This window comes from Dermacentor silvarum, chromosome 2, assembly GCF_013339745.2.
Source record: "Dermacentor silvarum isolate Dsil-2018 chromosome 2, BIME_Dsil_1.4, whole genome shotgun sequence".
Lineage (NCBI taxonomy): Eukaryota > Metazoa > Arthropoda > Arachnida > Ixodida > Ixodidae > Dermacentor > Dermacentor silvarum.
In genome coordinates, this window is record NC_051155.1 from 7,880,577 (window position 1) to 7,901,208 (window position 20,632).

Below are 20,632 nucleotides of genomic sequence, written 5' to 3' on the forward strand. Positions count from 1 at the left end.
GGAGTAAATGGTACTTGGGAGTCCCCTTCTTGCAATGAAACGCCGGAATGCCAACAGGAACGCAGGTGAAGACATATCCGAGACCAGTTCCAAATGCAATGCACTTGTTACTGTACATGTGAAAAGTACGATGTACATTTTCCTGTCGGAGCTCTCGCATGACTTCGCATACAATGGTCCGGCAAAATCAAGTCCTGTAGTGTTGAAAGGTTTCGTCTTTTCGACCCGGCAGACTGGAAGCGGCGGGTACGGCGTCACAGTGGGTTTCGTGCGAAAGCGGACGCATAGAAGGGATCGGTTGATTGCTTTCTTTGCCGCTTGTCGTGCTCTTGGGACCCAGAATCGTTCGCGTACGTTGTGTATTATCGCCGTTACTCCTCCATGCATGACTCGACGATGGGCATCCGCAAATACCAGCTCGGTCAAACCATTTTGTTTCTTTTTCTTTCTTTCTGGGGTTTTACGCGCCAAAACCAGTTCTCATTATGAGGCACGCCGTAGTGGAGGGCTCCGGATTAATTTTGACCACCTGGGGTTCTTTAACGTGCACTACGACGCAAGCACACGGGCGTTTTTGCATTTCGCCTCCATCGGAATGCGGCCGCCGCGGCCGGCATTCGATCCCGCGATCTCGTGCTCAGCAGAGCAACGCCTTAGCTGACTAAGCTACCGCGGCGGGTAACCATGTCGAGTTGGAAGTAGCAATGGATTCTTCACGCCTCGGCTGTCTGTGAGCTTCTGTAGTCTTCCTCCGACGCGTAGAAGCCCGTTCTCGTCGAGAAATGGGTCTAGTTGGACCCATGATTTACTGGGCGGACCTTGCATGCCTTTCCAGCAACCAACTCCTCTCCTCAGGAAACGATTCAGTTTGAACTTGCCGGATCTATTATCACTCAAATGCGAATATTTCTTCTGCTGAGATGACTCCAACTTTTTAATCTTGCACTTAACGTTGGAGACAAAGCGCTGCACCCATGCTGTGACACGAAGAAGCTTGTTCAGTGAACTAAACTTCGTGGCGTCTAGCAGTGGGGTTAACTGCAATGCGTTTCCTGTAGAGTGAAGCGTCGTTGGATTTGTCGCTGTTATCCCTAGGATGTCGTTGATTTGGGGTTCTGAATGCTTCACAGCTGGCGATTTTTCGGAGTCCTTACTCAGCCAAGCTGGTCCTTGCCACCAGTATACTTCAGTAACCAAAGGTGACGGGTAGACATAGGGAAGGTAGCGCTGCATACCTCGGTGGCATGTCTTGTAGATTTGCAAAAGAAACATTCGTTGCGGATTTGTTTCGATTCTTCCGATGCATGCAGGGCTAATGACGATGGCGCATGCTTTCTGTGCGACCCGCCGCCTTTGAAGGAGGATGCCGATGGAGCACACTGCTCTCTTGTTTCGAGCCCTATCTGTGTATATCGCAAGAGCTGCTCGAGTTTCTTGCAAGACGTTGTGGTTGCCTCCCCTGAAGCAGAAGGTTCCGTGCCTTGTGCGTCATCCTGGAGACGGCTATGGCGGTGGAACGCCACGACAATTTCTTGTGGCAGGGATTGAAGCAGCAGAATGTCCTAGATCATCGCCACAAAACTGCTAGTTGGAACCTCTAGGAGGTTGAGGCAGCGGACATTCAGCTGGACTCCGTCGTACAGCCAGCGCAACTCCCTCGTATCCGTTGGAGACGTCACGGGCTGCAGTTCGCGGAGCGCTCTGAAGTGATGCTGTACAATCCGGCTCCTGTCCCCGAACCTCTGCTTTAGCAGATCGATGGCACTCTCATAGCACGCTTCAGTCGTTGGTAGTCCGGCAATGGCAGCTGCTGCTTCCCCTACCAGGTACTTGCGGAGGTAGTGGAATTTATCACTCGTGAGCAGAGCTGTATTCGTATGGACACTGTGAATGTTGAGCGCTGTCACCGGTGGTCATGACGGGGGTGTCATGAGTAACCAGTCTACCTCATGAGGTGACAGGGGAACGTTGACTTTGGACGAATGGAACAATTCGTTTCTCCAGTCGTGCCATTTTTCCGCAATGTGATCAGGAAGATCTTCGTCCCAGTCAACCTTCGAAACCCATAACTGCTGAAACAGCATTTTTCCTCGCACTACGTAGGGTGCGAGAAATCCTAATTGGTCGTAGATCCTCGACACTGTCTGGAGGACAAAACGCTTAGTGTCCTTTGCCTTCTCCAAGAAAGTAAAGATGTTCTCCGGGTTGTGCATGAAGGCTTCTGATGCTTAAATTTGGACCAACCCATACCCAGCACTCTCTCTTGATGTCCAGCGTTCTCATAGGCTAGAGGGGTAAGAGCATCATTGGAGTCGAATAGTCGTTCTAGTTGCCTACAGCTTGAGCTCTATTTCCTTAAAGGCATGCCAGCATCATCCATCAGTTCTTTCGTGCACTTGTAAAGAGTCACCGCTGCTTCTTTGTCATTCGCTCCGAATAACAGGTCATCGACGTAGAAGGATTTCAGAAGTAGCTAAGCTACGGCCCTTTTCTCGCGATGAACTTGTGTCTTCAAGTGATGCTGTATCGTAGCCGTAAGCATGAATGAACTTGCTGTAGATCCAAAGGGTACTCTGGTCATACACCAAACCTCTACCGCTTCTTCCGTGAAAGGAACAGCAGTCGTTTTGTCAAACCACAGGTATCTGAACAGGTCACGGTCCTTTTTTCGTATCTCCACTTGCAGGAACGCCTTCTCGATGTCTGCTGTCATAGGCACTAGGTACCATCTGAAGCGAAGGAGAACCTGCAGCAAGTCCGGGTTTAGGTTCGGGCCAGTTTCGAGGCAACTGTTCAGAGATCTCTATCCTTTGGCGTGAGAGGACGCATCAAAAAGCACGCGGAACTTGGTTGTGAGTGAGTCCTCACGAATAACCTCCCTGTGTGGCATGTAGTACGCAGGGCCATCTATCGATTCCTTGTCGAGTACAACTTCAGCATGGCCGGAAACAATGTACTGACGAATCGCCGTATCGTATCTCTCAAGCAATCCTTCGGGCTTCGAGATGCGCTTAACCATATTTCGTAAACGGTTGAGTGCGATACTGTAATTGTCTTGTAGCAGCTCAATATCCGGTTCTTTACACGGCACAGCTACTTGGTACCGCTTTCCAAACTTTGCAATTTTGCGTTGGAAAACAGCCAACGTGTCTGCGTGCCCATGAGTTGCTTCTTTTGGCGCAATTCGCATAGTATCCAACGTCCAAAAGGACTCCAGTGTGATTTGGTCTGATCCTTTAGCTTCTCCAGCTTGCACACGTAGGACGCAGATCATCACTTCGGATGTTGCGTTTATGAAGCTCGTTTTCATGGCAGGACCTTGTAGCGTCCAGCCGAGAGTGGTCTTGACCGCGACCAATCCTTGGACTTCCGTGCTGCGTATGATGTCGCCGCTCAAGATGTTCCACAGTTGATCAGATCCTATTAGCAGGCTAATGCCTTTCTCGCCACATCCTCGAGGCACCGTTTAATCGTCCGCCAGGCGGTAACTTTGCTCGCGTAATTTGGCTGCGAAGGAACATTCCGTAGCCGTGGCAGGGATGTCGTGGCAAATTACTGGCATGGCTATCGCTTCAATGATGTGCTCGGTGCCATCAAATTGACTACGTAGACGAACTTCGACGACATTGCAATTTCTCACACGAGAACGAGCGTCTGACGCAAACGTGTTCACCGCTATGTCTCTCTAATGATTTTTAGTCCCAACCGCGCCACCAGGTCTTCCTTAATGAACGTGCGTTGACTGCCTCCGTAGACGATGCCTCTAATATAAGATGTCTCGTTGGAACCGACGATCCAAGAACGAAAAGTCTGTAAATTAATGGCCTCGTCAAGTTGACAGCTTGTAACGACAGTCGACCGTGGACTCTCTGCCTTCATTGGCATGGTAGCATCAGATACGACGTTATGTGACTTCTCGCCCCTTGTCACTCGAAAAACTAGGTCGCACATCGTTAAAGCATGCCTGCCTTTGCATGCCGCGCACACCAACTTCCGCCGGCACTCGTTTGCGCAGTGGCCCTTTATAGTACATCGGTAGCACCACATAGCTTTAGCCAGCCGGTTCTTTTTCTCTGATATGGTCAAGGTAGCGCTGCATACCTTGGTTGCATGCCTTGTAGATTTGCAAGAGAAAGATTCGTTGCGGATTTGTTTCGATTATTCCGATGCATGCAGGACTGATGACGATAGCACATGCTTTCTGTGGGACCCGCCGCCTTTGAAGGAGGATGCCGATGGAGCACACTGCTCTCTAGTTTCGAGCTCTATCTGTGTATATCGCAAGAGCTGCTCGAGTTTCTTGCAAGACGTTGTGGTTGCCTCCCCTGAAGCGGAGGGTTCCGTGCCTTGTGCGTCATCCTGGAGACGGCTATGGCGGTGCAACACCACGACGATTTCTTGTGGCATGGATTGAAGCAGAAGATCGTAGAGCATCGCCGCAAAACTGCTAGTTGGAACTTCTAGGACGTTGAGGCAGCGGACATTCAGCTGGATTCCGTCGTACAGCCTGCGCAACTCCCTCGTATCCGTTGGAGAAGTCACGGGCTGCAGTTCGCGGAGCCCTCTGAAGTGATGCTGTACAATCCGGCTCCTGTCCCCGAACCTCTGCTTTAGCAGATCGATGGCACTCTCATAACACGCTTCAGTCGTTGGTAGTCTGGCAATGGCAGCTGCTGCTTCCCCTAACAGGTAGTTGCGGAGGTAGTGGAATTTATCAATCGTGTTCAGAGTTGTATATTCGCATTAACAGCGCCGTTGAATTGCTCTCAAAACGATATCTATTGACTCACGTCCCCATGGGAAGACTTGATGGTCAGCGTTGGGAGACGAGGTCCGAAGCTCTGTGACGCAGCTGTCGTTGGGGTAGGTGGCGTATTGAGCGTCGTCGAGGGAGGAGTCTCCACCGTGCTGCCGACACTGAGATCTTCGAGCCGGGCCCGGAGGCGTGTCAGGGTCTCAGGCGTCTGGTCGTCATAATGCGCTGCAGACGCGTACTCCCTTTCAGATCATCGACAGGAATCACGTCCTCAAGCTCGGCATTGATCTTCCGAAGCTCTTCACGGCTGATGACGAGTTCGTCTGTAACTTTGCTGAACGCCGTTCGGTCGTTGCAGCCCCTCTCCGGCAGCGTCGTCGCCTCATTAATGATTTTCGTTGATTTGGTTCGTCTAGCAGAGCATTTAGCTTTCAGGCGGTCCATGTTTCGTTATCGCGGCTTACTTGCTCGTAATGTAGCTGGTTCCGCGCGTTGCTTCCCTGGGTGGGGTTCCGATGAGGATGAGATTGCTCCGGCTGGAGTTTCTAGAAGAAACTCGTTGGCGCCAGCGCTCGTTGTCCATGTCGTTTGGATCCGCTCGTTGTCCCGGGTTTCGGCACCATATGTTGCGGAACGCCGGCCAGTCGGTCGCGTCGCCAGAAAAGATGGAGCCGCGATACACTCCACGAAGCCTTTAATGGCGAGAGACGAACACAAAAGGTTTCATGATGATGATAACGGTGCGTGCACTTCTTGGCGCCAGGCGCGGAGGCAGCAGCCACGTTTCATTCTTTTTTTTCGTCGTCTGCTGCTAATCTCCGACAACCGGCACTCGGGAATGCACTTTCTCCCATCGCAGATCGCTTTGAAGATGAGGCCCCGCGGGCGCACACTTCGGCCACATGGCAGATCGCTTCCAAGATATGCGCGCGGCAGCTTCCTGAGAAGCAGCAGCAGAGCAGAACGCCCCCCCCCCCCCCCCCCCACTGTCGCCGTCACCTCCTCCCCGTGCCGCGCGCGAACGAAGACCCCGTGCTACCGGCCGCTTTCCTCTCTCGCGTGCGCGAGATAAGGCTGCGGTTGCCGGCTCACCCTCGCACACTGGCACTCGCACACACGGCGTGCGGCGACGATTTTATCGCCGTTGGACTTTATACGGAACCTCACGGCGACGACGACGACGATGGCGACGGCAAAAATGCTCTTGGAGAGTCCATATTATCGCAATAAAAAGCAGATGTCCCTAATAACACAGCCGCAGGACCCAATGAAATCCCAATTAGAGCACTGCACGGGCCCCGGCCGTCCCGAAAGCCCGGGCCCGGCCCGGCCCGCGGGCCGGGCCGGGCCGTCCGAAGCGTTTGTCGGCGGGCCCGGGCTTAAAGCCCGGGCCGGGCTCGGGCTTGAGGCCGCAGGCCCGGGCTGGACTCGGGCTTGAAGCCACGGGCCCGGGCCAGACTCGGGCCCGCTCATTGAAGGGCCTAAGTAGGCCTTCGAGCACACGCGACCGTTATGCATTGCATGGTTCAATGCATTCTGTGCCAAAGCGGAAGTGACACGTGCAAGATGACTGTCATCATCATCATCAGCCTATATTTATGTACACTGCAGGACGAAGGCCTCTCCCTGCGATCTCCAATTAACCCTGTCTTGCACTAGCTGATTCCAATTCACACCTGCGAATTTCCTAACTTCATCACCCCACCTAGTTTTCTCCCGTCCTGGACTGCGCTTCCCTTCTCTTGGTATCCATTCTGTAGCTCTAATGGTCCATCGGTTATCCATCCTACGCATTACATGGCCTGCCCAGATCCATATTTTCCGATTAATGTCAACTAGAATATCGGTTATCCCAGTTTGTTCTCAGATCCACACCGCTCTCTTGACTGCATATCTTATCAGATGACTATATCTCATCAAAGGAAATAGTAAAACAGATGAAGTTCTCATTTCTAACAGCGGAGCTGTTTCAGCCGGGCCTAATGTGTCCGCTGAATCCAAAAAATGTGGGCCGATCCTGGCAGCAGTGCAGAAAGGGTCCAAGAGCAATGGCACATACACCTGTGAACTAGCGAAGCTGAGCCTGGATAAGTCTAGCTAAGAATGGTGGGGACTAATTGCCTCTCGATAGGCAATTGATATCCAATCAATAGCTAATTGATAATCGATCAATAATCAATAAATTCTCGAAAATGCTGGGGATTACTTGGTAGTGCTTAGCCTAGCCCAAATACGTGGCCAATACCTTACGATAACCAATCAACAGCCAATCAAGAGCTAATCGATAATGAATCAATAATCAATAAATTCGGATAACTTGGTAGTACCAGTTATCCCAAGTACGTGGCCAATATCTTGTAATAGACAATCGATAGCCAATCAATAGCTAATCGATAATCAATCAATAATAAATAAATTCCAGGAAATGCTGGGGATGACTTGGTAGTGCTCAGTCTAGACCAAAAGCCAGGACTAGCTAGGTGCCCATCATCTCCGCTGTCTCTTTAGCATTGCGCCGCCAGTCCAAGCTACGCAATTTTTTTTCTTTTCCGCAAACACGAACATTGTTTCCGCGTAAGGAAAAACAAATTATACAAAGAACCACTCCTCAAACCATTTCCATGTTACCACTTTTGCGATCGCACTATTATCAGTGTCGATACTATGGCATTATTTTAGCGCTAAGGCCAGTTACTTTTGTGCTTCAATGCATAAAACAGCGTTTTCCTCAAAAAGTTAACTGGAACGCCCATGCACTTCGTCGGACACTTTGAAAATTATTATCTCGAAACTAGTTCAGTCCTGATAATTCGTTCCAAGTGGATGCGCCTTGCGAAATCAGCGGCTATAATTCGTAGATTGAAAGATGTTCCGTTAAATAATTAATTAAAAAGTTAATTCGCGTAATTATGTTAAATATTCAATTAGGCGTTTTGACCATCCATTAGGCCATTCATGTCAGAATTAGCTTGGAACTACATAAAACAATTAGCCTCCTTAGAGCGTCGTCGCATTAATGCGAACACAAGAAATCCTGAGCTATGGTCAATTCCATATTTCAGAACACTCTATAAGCATCAGTGTTTAATACATTAACTACCATTCACTTTGAACAGATACAAAAATGGCGGTAATTTCAGTAAGAAAGAACTCAGCTGACACTTTGGTCGCTTGTTATGTATCTGATGTGATTATTCTGTCTTTGTGTATGGTTCTGAGTATATAATGCAAATCCTGTTTCGTTTTCTTAGCAAATGTTGATCGTGTAAAATTCAGTCTCATGCTATGTTGTATAGCTGGTGTTGCGTTGTTTTGTATAGCTAGTATTGTTATTGTAGTGTTGTTTAAAATGCATTCTGTTAAAACTTTTTCCAATTCTGTTAACTCGCCGTGACGCAAATATTCTTTGTCTTTCCGCTCATAGCTATTTCGTCTATGAGGAATTCCAGCGACAGCTGGAAATATATGTGAATTATTGTGCATTTGTACACACTGTTTGCTGTACTATTTCCCCGCCTGGTCTTTTGAGTCAAGTCAAGCTACATACGTAGCGTTTAGCCCAAAATGACCATCCAGCATGTAAACTGGACAATGAATTGATTTGATTTTTTTATTTATTTATTTTATTTATTTATTTATTGATACTGTCAGCCCATATGACGGGCTATTACAGGAGTGGATTTAACATACATAAAGAGAGAAGTGCAATTTGTGCACTTGACCAATGCACAAAAAAGAAAAAAAGAAGATGAAGCAGCACTGCTGATATGATACACATTAACAATATAATTACAGAGCACATTTTGACTTAATATATCACAATATTAGTACAGAACATCAAGGTGCATCAGGGTACATAAGGCAATGTAATGCTTCCAAGAATGCAATAACTGATTTTATTTGAACAATTGAATCGGGCAAAGAGTTCCATTGCTGAATTGCCCTGGGAAAAAAACTATATTTGAAGCAGTCATTGTGCGCTGTGGGAGGAGGTATATACATACTGTGTCTGTGCCGTGATGTTTCCTGTGTCTTGATTTGGAAGTACTTGTCGTATCTTATTTTGACATGGTTATGAATGACTAGGAACAGGAATTTAAGCCTTTCAAACTCGGTACGTTTTTGTAGAGGTGGGAGCTCTGCAAGTTTACATAATTCAGTTGGAGAGTGGAAACGGCGGTATTTATTAAATATAAACCTAGAAGTAAGGCGCTGGACCTTCTGTAGTTTTAGACAGCTACTTTGGGTGTAGGGATCCCATACTATTTTTGCGTACTCAATTATGGGTCTTAGCAAGGTTTTGTAAGCTAAAATTTTAATTTCAGGGGAGGCACAACGCAGGTTACGTCTCAGACCCCACAATACTTTGTTAGCTTTTGCACAAAGCTCATTTACGTGAAGATTCCAACGCAAGTCGGGTGTAAATATAACACCTAGGTATTTATATTGTTTAACTCGAGCAAGTTCGTGACCGTTGATACCGTATGAAAAATTTAGAATATTCTTTTTTCTAGAGATCGACATAAAAACCGATTTAGTTGGGTTAAGCTGCATTTGCCACCGATCGCACCAGTTCTTAATTTTCTGTAATTTAAGATTAAGGTCGGCCTGATCGCCTGGTGACTCAATTCTATTGTACAAAATGCAGTCGTCGGCAAACATTCTCATTTGAGTAGTGATGTCATTTGGGAGATCATTTATAAAAAAGTAGGAATAAAAGGGGCCCTAAGACACTACCCTGGGGTACCCCAGATATCACGGGAGATAAACTAGATTGCTGATGTCCAAGTTGAACATATTGTTCTCTGTGTGCAAGGTAGGAAGTGAACCACCGCGTAAGGGCAACATTTTTGAAGGTAACGCTGATTTTAAGCAAAAGCTTTTTGTGGGACACCGTGTCAAAGGCCTTTGCAAAGTATAAGAATATTATATCAGTTTGGCAACGGGCATTAATTGTGCTAGAAAGGTCATGGACAAGTTCAATAAGCTGAGTGACTGTGGACAAACCTTTGCGGAAGCCATGTTGTTCTGGAAAAATTAATTTATGTTCATCTAAATAGGTGAGCAGATGGTTTGATACAATGTGTTCTAGCATTTTAGAACAGGTGCTCGTGAGCGATATTGGTCGATAGTTGCTGGTGTCGGAGGTTGGACCACCTTTATGTATGGGCACAATTTTTGCGCGCTTCCAGGCAGTGGGAAACGAGCCACTAGAAATGGATGATTGAAAAATTAGTGTTAAAAACTTGGATGTCCATTCTGCATATCTATAAAGGAATTCATTGGGGATTTCATCAGGACCGGGACGTTTCTTTATATTAACGTGAAGCAACAGATTGAAAACACCCTCTTCTGTAATCCTGATATTCTGAATAGGAAGTCTGTCAGCATTATCATTGATGGTAGGCAAGATACCGTCATCGATGGTAAAGACTGAGGAAAAAAAGGAGTTAAATGCCTCCGCTTGATCCTGGCTACTTTTGTCAGTGTGCATGGTACACGACTTAGACGTTGGATTCAAGTACCTCCAAAACTTGTCTGGGGCTTCCTTGAGAAATTGTTTCAGCGTTGAGTTATAAAATTTATCTTTAGATGTCTTCAGGTTATGCCGGAGGTTTTTGCCTAAAAGATGAATGTTATGTTTCTGTTCAATACTAGGACTGAGGGTGCAAGCCTTTCGCATACGTTTAAGCTTTCTTTAGTGTGTATATTCTCCCGAGTTACCCAGGGGTTTCTTCTTCTTGCAAGTTTAGAACGGTGAGGAATGAAATGTTGTATACAAAACGCTGTCATATCATGAAAAAATTTCCACAGTTCATCAGTAGTACCAGATGATCTGTACAACTCCAAAAAAGAATAATATGACTGCTCCATATGTTCCAGTATTGCCAGGTCATTGGCGGCTTTAAAGTTTGGAATCGCAAGTTTCTCATTCTCACGCATGATATTAACATACACATCTAGTGACATCATAACCATTTTATGATCAGAGAGACCTTCATCAATTTCACACATCTGAAGAAACGGGAGCAAGAAACCAGATAAGAATATTAGATCAAGGATTGAGGAAGCTGTTGGACCCACACGCGTACAAGCTGAGACGACCTGAGTTAAATCATAACAGAAAGCGATCTCAAGTAGTTGTTCACAATTGGGGACTTCACGTCCCTCTACACAAAGTGTCGACCAATTAATTCCAGGGAGGTTGAAGTCCCCTAATAAAATAATATTATCTTCGTGCTTGAGGTGTGTGTCCATAAAGCTTCTTAAGTTAAGAAGAACATTCACTGGGGAGTTTGGTGGTCTGTACATAGCACAAACGAATACTGTACGATCATTAAGTTTGGTTTTAATCCAAATAGCTTCGACATCAGTGACATGCGGGAGAATACTGAACAATATACATTCTTTGATTAGCAGGGCAATACCTCCTCCTCTCGTTTCGCGGTCTCTTCTCACGATTTTGTATCCAGAAGGTGTTACCTCGGCATCTAGTATGTCTTTTTTAAGCCATGTTTCGGTAAGTACCACAATATCGGGATCATGTTCCAGTACTAGAGCCTCAATATCCATAACTTTATTTAAGATGCTTCTTACATTTATGTTTATTATCTTGAACTGTTTGGAAGCACTGTGACGCCGTCAATTGTTGTTACCGTGCCTGTCATGTCTTTCGGAAGGTTCCTTACATATGTACCTCATATTGGTAGCCTCGTTCCAACCATACACTACGTCATTTATTTTCATCTTGTCAAACATAAGTTTCACCTTGATCCCCCTTTTCCTCTCCTCAGAACTGGAATCCCATAGTCGTCTGCGGATCTCAAGAATTCGTTTAGAAAAGTCTTCATTGATGCTGATTTCCTTACCCCGAAGCTTAAAGCAGTTTCGCAGGATTTTAGTTTTATCTCGAAAATCTGAGAGTCTCAAGATGATTGGCCGATCTTTACCACCCTGTCGCTTTCCTAGGCGATGAATCCGTTCGACTGAGTCAACTTTTCGGTTTAGGATTGTATGAAAAACATCAACGTTGACCTTCTTACGTAATGCCTCTTCAGTTTCATTCACATCTTCTTTTATCCCTCTGATAATGAGATTATTTCGCCGAGAGCGATTATCGAGGTCATCAATTCGTTTGACGAGAGCATTACTGTCAGAATTTGATTTACGGTCCAAGTGGTCAACTCTTTTACCAAGAGTTGCCATTGCAGCTTCAGTTTCATTGGCAAACTTCTCAAGGTTAGCAAGCCTAGCTGGAGCTTCGCCCAAGATCTCTAATCTTTCCTCTATTTTCGAAAGCCTGCCTTCTACTCGAGCCTCAAACGATGCTTGTTTTTTTTTCAATATTAGTTACTTTTTCCAAGACCGCCTTGTGTGTCTTAATTATCTCGTTAAACATTTCTTCGGTGATAGGTCCGGGATTTTCTTCCACTTCTCCCGAGCGAGCCATTAGCAAACGAGCAACGGCAAAACACTCAGACATACAGCATAAGAGAGTATGTGGACACGGCAACACAACTAAGCATAGAAAATCACTGCGAAAACCGTATTTTCTATCACCAACCTGCACAAGGAGCGGGAAAGTCGGTGACATTGCCACGGCAGTGTTGCCGTGTCCACTGATGCTTGCCGAAACAGGCGTCCCTTTTAAAGCCAGAAAGTCAGCAGGTCCGAGATATTCGGGTGACGTCACGGTGCGTGTTGATGATGCGCTGTGGCCATTGTCCACGTGTGGCAGCCGCGATGTGACGTGTTCACCGAAGGGCGCGCCTAAGACGCAATCCGGCAAAGCCAAAGGCGATGCAAGCTGGAAGCGTCCATCCGCCGTGAAAGTTGCAGCAGCGCTGATCCAAAAGCACCCAGATAGAGCCTGCACAAGGAGCGGGAAAGTCGGTGACATTGCCAGGGCAGTGTTGCCGTGTCCACTTGCAAGGGGGGGGGGGGGGTCAGACGCCCCCCCCCCCCTTGATTGATTTCGTCGGACACTTTGAAAGTTATTATCTCGAAACTGGTTTAGTCCTGAGAATTCGTTCCAAGTGGATACGCCTTGCGAACTCGGTGGCTTTAATTCGTAGACTGAAAGATGTGCCATAAAATAATTATTTAAAACGTTAATTAGCGTCATTATGTTAATTCTTCAATTAGGCGTTTTGATTTCTCGTGGAAGTAATGGCCGCCTCATCGAGCAGTTTAGATCAAGGATTATAACTGTGCTATCTGCCACAGGCAATCTTTAAAAATTTGGTTCAGCTAAAATGAAACCCCCTGTATATTTGCATGCTAAATGACATCATAGAACCATATCGTACAAATCAAGGTAAGTGCATGCGCACCACCAGAAAAATAGTAGCACAGGAAATGGGCCGGATTACTGATGTTCCCGTGGGAGAAACAAAGATTTCGGCCTTTTATTGCTTATATACTGCAGCTGATTAAACCTCGAGAAGGTGAGGCTGACAGATACAGTACAATCTGTAAGTAAAAAAAAAGAATTTTTTTCTTACAGGCCGGGCTTGGTCATGCACACGCGGGCCCTAGCTAAGCTTAGTAGTGAACGCCCGGGCCCGGGCCGGACCCGGGCTCAGTAACACGGGCCCGGGTCGGGCCCGGGCTTGGAACCACGGGCCCGGGCCGGGCCCGGGCTGGTCTTGGTCATGTACGCCCGGGCCCGGGCCGGGCTCGGGCTCGGGCTCTGTATTACGGGCCCGGTCTGGGCTTGGGCCTCGTAAAGCGGGCCCGGGCCGGGCTCGGGCCGAAAAATCAGGCCCGTGCAGTGCTCTAATCCCAATACAGCTAATGAAAAACCTTGGTCCAGAGAGCAAGGCACTGCTGACTAATGCCACAGAGCAAGTGCTTAGAACGAAGATAATTCCTGTTGGATGGCGTGAAAGCAAGATGAACCTCATCTACAAAGGCAAAGGTGATAAGCATAAGACGAGGTCGTACAGGCAAGTTACAGTAACGTCGGTGATATATATATATAATGTCAATGCAAGTCATTAAATTAGAACTGTCGAAGTGGGTGGACAAAAACGATGTACTGGGGGAACTAAAGAATGGGATCAGGCCAGGCAGACGCTTAGAGGGTAATATGTTTGTACTAAGTCAGTGCGTAGAAATTTCAGTAACTCAGAATACACCTTTATCGGTAGCATTTCTATATATTCAAGGAGCCTATGACAACGTAATCAGGGAATTGTTATGAGATATTCTTAAGTGCGAGGTCATAGATGACGATTTCGTCTAGCTGATGAGGGATATATATAGACAACCGAGTACAAGTTGTATGGGGAGGTCGAAAAGGTAATGAAGTGGTAACCAAGGACTGAAGCAAGGATGTCCGCTGTCTTCATTGTTGTAAGCGTGAGCTTTATGTTGAGGGCATAGAAAGACGACTGGAAAACAGCGAATTAGGGTTTCATTTGTCTAGCAACCATAAGGGATAAATGCTGCAACAGAAGGTCGCTGGACTGATGTATGCGGACGACATAGTGCCACTAGCGGACAGTACAAGAGATTTGCAGGCACTTGCGAATATATATGTGGCAACACAGCGACAAATCTAGACCTTAAGTTGAGCACAGAGAAATCGGGAGATATGATCTGATTGAAGAGACGAGTAATTACGTGGCGTCAATTCAACATAGGGATGGTCGATTAAATGTTTTAATCGATTAACGATTAATCGTTCCTCGCTTTAGCGTATCATCGATTAATCGATTTCGATGCGGGGTTTTTCGTCGATTAATCGATTAATCGACTTTTTTTTCGGGCGCTTTAAAAAGGCTGAAACCCAGTTATCTATTCACGTAAGTACCTATTTTAACGCTTGAAAGGTGGAACCAGGATAAGACATACAAGCGTATAAATTTTGATAAAGAGTAATGTTTAATTTGTTAGAGGCCAACTATAATTACCACTAGTGACCAGTGAAGGAATAAGCAATATACAGAGTGTTCATATTGACACGTGTACTTGTTTATCTTTTCCCGGTGACCGCTTTTCACCGGCTAACAAATGTTAAGGTGGCGGTCCGGCGCCACCAGCCCCCCGTTTCGAGTACTTTTGGAGCAACCGTGGTGGCTCTTCTACTTAGGATATAAAGTTGTCGTATATGCCATAAAAAAGCCTAATTCGTGTAGATTCCAACTATTTATATTATAAAGAAATTGAATAATGTGATTTAGAAATAAATGTTCAAGATCAAGCATGATATACATGGTTTTTGCGAAATGTGTCAGTTGTGACCATATTTAGAAGAAACTACCGCATTTACTGCATTGCGGCTTGCTCTGTAGCTTTAGGACATATTTATCTATTTCCTAGACGCAGCAAAATAATGTTGAATTTTTACTTTTTAGATAATTTGCTTTTGAAGATTGCCAAATATCGCAAATTCTGTTGTAAACAGCCCGGCCACTACATGCTCTATAAAACTAAATTTTGGACAAATTATAGATCAAGCAATTTCCAATTGGGATGCAAAATTTCATTTATGTACCTTTCTTGGCTTTCCTAATAATGTGACCGAAATTAAGTAATATTTAGAATTCTGGTTCTACTTTTGCCCATTTTTGCGGGAAGGTACTAAAGCTACGAAGGTGCGGTGTAAAACTAATAATGGTACATGAATGAAATTTAGCGTCCTACATGGAAATTCCTTGAACTCTAATTGTCCAAAATTTAGTTTTCTAGAGAATGTAGTGGCCGGGCTGTTTACAACAGAAGTTGCGATATTTTGTCAAACTTCAAAAGCAAATTATCCAAAAAGTAAAAATTTAACATTGTTTTGCTGCGTCTAGGAAATAAATATGTCCTAAAGCTACAGAGCAAGCCGCAATATAGTAAATGCGGTAATTTCTTCTAAATATCGTCACAACTGAGACACAGTTCGCAAAAACCATGCATCTCATGCTTGTTCTTGAACATTTATTTCTGAATCACATTAATCAATTTCTTAATATTATCTATAGTTATCTATATACAAGAATTAAGCTTTTTTATGGTATATACCACAACTTTATATCCTAAGTAGAAGAGCCACCGCGGTTGCTCCAAAGGTACTCAAAACGGGGGGCTGGTGCTGCCGGACCGCCACCTTAAACGTTATCGCTCGGCGCAGGAAGCACCTGCATGTAGTATCGGAATTTTCTCGAACGTTATCGATGCTTTTATCCCTTGTCAGTTTTCACCGACGCTTATGTAATCTGATTGTATGAGCGACGCCAATTGTCTAGTACCTTCTGGAAGACACGCGAGTACCAGAGATTACTCTGGAACCTTCGATGACTCATGTATAAAAGCCGACGCGCTTCGCCGCTGATCAGATTTCGACGATCGCCGATTGTGTTCGCCGCTATCATTGTGCTTCTAGTGAAACTTGCTTTTGTGGGCACAGGCTCGCCCAATAGAAAGTCCGTTTCGTCATTCACAGTTTTGCGACTGTTTTCTTCATCGTAACTACTACGTGACAACTACTACGGAATTTTTAAAAATCGCCTGTGGCAGGTAGCATAATTCTTATCGTTAAGTGGTGGACATTAGTAGCACGAGCAATCGAAAGACATATTCAACCAATTAACAAAAATTGACTAATGAACTTCTTGGTTAATTACTTTATGACACATATCGCAATTTACGAATTGTAGCCGGTGAGTTTGCAAGACGCATCTACTTGAAATGAATTTCCAGGATGACACCAGTTTCGAGATACTATTTCTCAAAGTGTGGGACGAAAAACATGGACGTTACAGTTACTTTTGTGCTTCAATGCATTTTGGTAAAAAATTAAGTGGAACAACAGTGCATTTTTACGGCGAGTATGATGGCGCATATCTCCAAACCGGTGTCATTCTGGAAATTCATTGCAAGTGGATACGCCTGACAAGATCACCGGCTACAATTCGTAAATTGTTATATGTGTCGTAAAGTAATTAACTAAGAAGTTAATCAGTGATTTTTTGTTAATTAGTTGAATATGTGTTTCGATTTCTCGTGCGAATTTGCGCCTCATCGAATAACCCAGCTCAATGATAAAATTATGCTACCTACCACAGGCGATTTCTAAAAATTCCGTAAAACTTAAAAATGAACATCCTGTATGTTAAAAATGGCGCTTACTGAGGAGGGTGGGCATGGAGGAAGAAATAATTAGAAGAGAACATCGCAGCACGACTGACATCAAGAAGTAATGGCGCAACACGTGATCGCCACATCAGAGCGCGCGGTAGGTTTAATGCTGCCGGGTGCAGGGCAGCAGCGCAGCTGAACGGGTGCGCACTGATTTGAAACTGCTGCGAACGAAACATTATCGGCCAATACGTTGTCACTCAGGGTCACGTGTTGACCCTACTGCGAAGTAAAAAGCGAAGGAAATCGCTTGACGGTGAGTTCGCTTGCCAAGACTAGCTGCCTCACGTAATGCTCTCGCCTAGTTTATTTCTTCCTCCACGGGGGCGGCCTCTCTCCGGGCCCCAGGCAGCCTGTGTGACGTGCGCGTAAAGCGGGGAAGCGCTTGGCCAGCTCGACATGACTCCGGAAAACAGTCGACAGTCGCTCTCAGTCTTCGCAGCCGCGCGGTCGTTGCTCGTACTCCGCATTCTACAGTACGATTTCAAAATTTTCACGCCACTTTAGTCACTGTCTGGAAAACGATTAATCGAACTGCTTTAATCGATTAAGCCGATTAAATTAAAGGTACACATCGATGACGATTAATCGTTATGCGGCGTACTTTATTCGATTAATCGTTCATCGATATTACCATCAACAGCAAGTCATACTCATAGTCATGCAATATCAATACCTCGGCGCATACATACTCGAAGGAAACACTTACTCAAGCACACACCAAGATAATCAGAAAATAAAGGGGAAGTGGAATGCAGCAATAATGAAACACAGAGCACTGTGGGGCCACAATAAGCATGAGGCGGTGCATGGAATCTGGAAAGTAGTAATGGCGCCAGCGCTAATGTTTGCAAATGCCATTCTATGCTTAAAATCAGATATGTTGTCGTGACTGGAAGTTAACCGCAGATCGGCAGGCCGGTTTGCTTTGGCAGCCCACGGTAAAAAACAAATGAGAAAATGCAGGTGACATGGGTTGGGCCTCTTTTGAAGTTACAGAAGCACAGATCGAAAGTAGTTTTCAAGACTCAGGAACATGGATGAAAATAAATGGGCGCCTAAAGTGCACAGGTATCTGTACCTTAAAAGCGTGGACACAGAATAGAGCAAGAGGTTAAGAAAGTTGGCAACCAAGTACAGGATAATTCAAACTGTAGAGACAACCAGGAGTCTTCAGAAAGAATGGGAAAGAAACGGAGACAGTGAATTGAATGCAAAGAATGGAAATAAAAAGGCCATGAAGATTTACAAGAATGAGAAGAAAGAAATTGGGAGGGAAAATCTGTACGATAACGCGAAGCGAAGTGCCTTGCTATTTCAGGTTCGAACTGGCCATTTGCCTAAGGAGAAAACATACCGGCGGAAATATTCACAACTAGATGAGGCGAGTGTATGCTGCAGAAAAAATCCGGATACCACTCAGCACATCGTAATGGAATGCGAACCCAGTGAGACCCATAGGTAACGTACACCTGTACACCAATTCAGTAGCGCTTGGACTTAATTGGACGGAAGCATCAATCGGTCAGCAGTCGAGATAAGCAAGAGACGTTTAGAGCACTCGTAAAAAAAAGGCAGGTAAGAGATTGGTACGACCTGATTTGATCTCTTAGTCACAGGTAGAGGTGCAAGGTAGATATTGAGGGGAAAAAAGATTATTAAAATGTATACAAAAATGCTAGATAAAAAAAACGTGTATATCATACCTCATTAACTCAAGCAGCCTAGGTGACTATTTGTCATCACCCCGTTTCAAAGGGGAGGTCTTTAAATCATCACCATGATCATGATCAATGCACTACTTGTCTTCACTGCTCCTAGATGGCGGTGCCATCCCTGTCAAGATAGAGCATATTTCATGCTTTTGGTCCAACGTTACATCCGTTACAGGAAGTTGATGGTGGACCCCGGCATAAAACAGTATCGTGTTAAAATAATTAAATAACACCATTAAAATTGTCCGACGGCAGGATTGGAACGTACAGAAGCCCGATATTGATACCTTTACGCCGCGGACGCTTGCATTAGCAAGCGGCGTAAAACGTCTCTTATGAATTTTTCACGTGCAAGCGAGCTCGTTGAGAGGCTTGATGCGTTTCGCTTTGGCCTTACCGAGGCGCAGTTAGTGTCGCAGAAACGAGACGAGACAGCTGCGTTCGATGCGAACGAAATCAAGATTCTTCTTTTTTTTCTTTATTGTTTTTCTTAGCGCGCGCGCCTTTGGAGCCCGCCGTCTTCTTTCTTGTCTTGTCCGCTCCCATGAGTTTCAATAGTTAGCATGCAGGTGAGAGCTTGCGCGGGCAACGTGCGCGCGGAAAACGCAAGCAACCGAACTTCTTTTCCCTGAAATAACACAGCAAGCTGGGTGAGCTGGTAAGTGAACGTGTTCTTCACAAGATAGAATATTCAGCAAGAACATGTTCTTGGCAAGATGGCAAGATAGGCTGAGAACATTGCACCACTTGTATGCGTCACATGTTCACATTTTATATATATATATAGGAACTTGGAGAACACGGCATGGTTGTACGACCATGCCGTGGCGTAAACGTCTGTTTCATTGTGATACTTTTTCCTTATTTATATATTTTTTTTCTTTTCGTTTTTTCTAACCACGTTTGACATGTGTAATGCTGATTCGGCACGGGTACCTTACAGCAACAGTGTGTCGTGAGGACCCTCCCCCCCCCCACCCCCCAATACCATGTAGGTATTGGGGGGGGGGGGGGGTCCTCACGCCTTACCATTTCACCGCCTTACCATTGCATGTATTCCCTGACGAAGGCCGGACCCCGGCCGAAACGTTGGACATAAACAATCGTTTTTTTAGTACGTGCGTCCTCAACCTCGAAGTTCCTGTTTAACTACCGGATCCCGGCATAACCTCACTTCATATATATATATATATATATATATATATATATATATATATATATATATATACATATACAAGCATGCAGGCGTTTGTGCATTTGGCCTCCATCGAAATGCGGCCGGGATTCGATCCCGCGATCTCGTGCTATTTTGAATATATATATATATATATATATATATATATATATGGTAGTTGACAAATGCACATATTTACCAGATATTATGTGCTTTTCCAAGGCGATAAGCTAACTGCTAGAGAGTCACGTGCACTGTTGTTAAACCAGCAAAGGTTTACTTGCTTCGTTTCTTGTGATAAACAAATTTGCTTTGGCTCCTTTGTCTAGAAAGGGCGAGTGTTCTAGTCTTCATTGAATAGACGTCCTCATCAAAGATCTTTAGTTTCACTCTGATGGGTTCAAACTTCAAGACTTGGGCTGGAAGCTGATTTTATAAAAAGGAACCAAAACCGTTGTATAAGCACGCCGTCAATCGCACTGCACACCTCCGAATAAGAAGTCTGTTCTTGACGTGCATGCGTCGTCATCCTGTGATAGCACTGTAGGTATTTTTGTGCGCACGCGTGACAAGATGCACACATGTAAAGTTCTTCCCGCGATTAAACACTTGTAAGCAACGCTGTTCATCTCCCCTTCCTGTGTGAGTCTCTGGTTGCGCTGATTCGCCTCGTCAAGAGGGCTGCCAAAGGGAACGCCGCCCCGTGGCTACCGAACCTCGTGTCTGCACAGTAGGCGGTGTTGACTAAACCCAGTGCGCCTAACTGACAGGAATGCATCGCAAAGGGTTGTCACGCCATTCGGAGTTTCAAGAGCCCGTAAAGTACCTTTCTTATAACAGCCGACCTTCATATCCTCT

General features: G+C 45.5%; 1 protein-coding gene across 2 annotated transcripts in view; it reads left to right on the top strand.

Annotated features, from left to right (window-relative positions):
- LOC119439891 (uncharacterized) overlaps positions 1-20,632 on the top strand; it is a 227,704-nt gene that overhangs the window by 185,527 nt on the left and 21,545 nt on the right. The window lies entirely within an intron of this gene.